Genomic DNA, 2475 nt, shown 5'->3' with positions numbered 1-2475 from the left:
CTCTCTCTCTCTCTCTCTCTCTCTCTCTCTCTCTCTCTCTCTCTCTCTCTCTCCCTCTCTCTCTCTCGCTCTCTCTTTGTGAATCTGTCATTGATCGACCTCTACAGCAGAAAAACTAATGTCATCTAAAATAGGACAATGCATAGTTTTTAAAGATGGGACATGTACTCGTCTGTTCCTATCTCAGTACTTGATTCGTTGGTATTGAAACATGCTGGTTCCCTTGAGGTGAGTGTATGCAGTGGTTGCGGCCGACGGTTATTCTTCTTGTCAATAAGAATCCGAACGTTGCAAAATCCAAATTTTATTATTTATTGTTGGGGTTTTTTTTCCGTTCACAAAACCCAAGTTCTTTTGAAAGCAAATATTCAATTTGCGAATCTGAGCACGACTATATTTGCACCATCTTTTTCTAATATCAATATTGCTCCTGTTGCTATTAGCTGAAAGGATAGACACAGCGAAAAGGTGGAAACAACAGAAAGGAAAGGCTAAACGAATCTGCAGCTAACGAAAATACTTCTGTCTCGGTCCAAATATACCACTTTTGTACCTTGGAAGTTTATTTGCGTCCAAATATGATGAAGAAGAGCGGCTTGCCCTCAGGTAGCAATGTAAACTAATCCTTCACGCTGCAGGGTTCATCTTCCTACCTCTGCTTACTAGTTTTAAAGTGAGAAACGGTCCCTGCAAACCGATTCCACACTTTAGACTAGGAGGTCTGACAATAGTAGTTCAGCGGGATAGGATCGCTGTGGCGACCATCACGCTTTAGGTTTTACATAGGAATGGACTTCTCATATGTGAAATACCTTACGGGGCTGGACAGTTCCACCTACCATGGGATTGCCACACGGAAGGATGTCAAAGAGGGTGCTGAGCCACCTGAAGGACTCCATTCCTTGATTTGCAGTCAAGGTTAACTCACCTAGCCTTCTCGTTTATCAAAACGCTTACATTGCAGTGAGGGTTTAAGCTTAGAATTGTCAGTGACAAATTATCTGTGATAAATTATCTTGACATTCTTTTTACTTTAAATAAAATATTCTTTACATTCTATTGTTGTTTTATTGCCATTTATTTACGAGTATTATAAATTTTATAGGTAAAATATTTTTTTCTGGGAACGAATTACAATTTATAGCATTGCTGCTATGGGAAATTATTGCTCTGCTTTACGATTTTTCGCTTTACGAGCTGTCTCCAGGAACAAACTAGCTCGGATATCGAGGCGTTACGATATATACGTGTATAACTACACACATGTGTACATATTCATTGAATTTTCTTGCTGTGACGTAATACCTTCAAAACTTTCTACCAACTTTCCCCGTTTCTTTCTTAAGAACACACGCTATCTTACTCTCTCTCTCTCTTTCTCTCGCCCTCTCTCTCCCTCTCTCCTACTCTCTCTCTCTCTCTTTCTCTTTCTCTATCTATCTCCCTTCCACTTTCTTTCTCCCACTCTTACAATCAATCACTCGTTCACTCTACCTGTCTTCACTTCCAAAAGCCAGACATGCTAAAGTATCCATCAATAGCAGATGACTTTTCGCAATCTCTGATCTCAGAATTGTCTGGAGGTGTGCTATGTAATGTAAGTGAATATGAAACAGTAGCAAATGTTATCATAATTTAGCTCGAGAACCATTGATATCATAAGATGCAACAAGGCAGTCTCGACTAAGAGATAACTATGAAATGACAAAATAGACGTGTTTGCATGTGTGAAAGGGAGAGGCGAAAAGAGCAGTAGAGAGAGTAGAATAAGAAATGGCTTTATAATATAACAATAATATAGAATGTGTCAGTTGAGTTATATATAGCTTCCAAACATGACCTCTCAGATTATTATAACTGTAATAACAATAACAGCTACAGCAAGTAATGAGGACACCTCTAGGTGGTCATTTTGCTTGCTGGAAATAGAAGCTGAACTTTGTTCATATAATTCGCTGTCATTCTAAAATTAAAAGACGAGGTCTTAACCACAGCATGTTTGTGCGCCTAAGACGTTTGCTTCCCAACTATGTGGTCTTGCGTTCAGTCCCACTGCGTGGCACCTAGTACAATTGCTTTCTTCCATAGCCCCAGGCCGACCAAAGCCTTGTGAGTGGATTTGGTGAGCGGAAACCGAAAGAAGCCTGTTGTCTATATATGTATGTATGTATGCATGTATGTATGTATGTATGTGTGTATGTATGTATATCTTCGAAACGTAGAGTTAGAATAGAGGCAGCTGATGAATAATTCCAAGTGGCTTTCTGTTTTCCTATGTGTTCGTTCCGTTGTCTGTAGTTCATTGTTCTAACGTCCTGTACCCTGATATGCATCTATATACACATGTAGATGAAAGTATATACATATATGTGTGTATACATGCATATATATTTTTTTGTATTATTACATCATTGAACGCACACGTCCATTTTGCAAGTAAGACTGTACTTTATTATTCTGACGTGACTCTATCTA

The sequence above is a fragment of the Octopus bimaculoides genome, chromosome 5, assembly GCF_001194135.2.
Source record: "Octopus bimaculoides isolate UCB-OBI-ISO-001 chromosome 5, ASM119413v2, whole genome shotgun sequence".
NCBI classification, from domain to species: Eukaryota; Metazoa; Mollusca; class Cephalopoda; order Octopoda; family Octopodidae; genus Octopus; species Octopus bimaculoides.
This window is presented reverse-complemented; position numbering follows the sequence as displayed.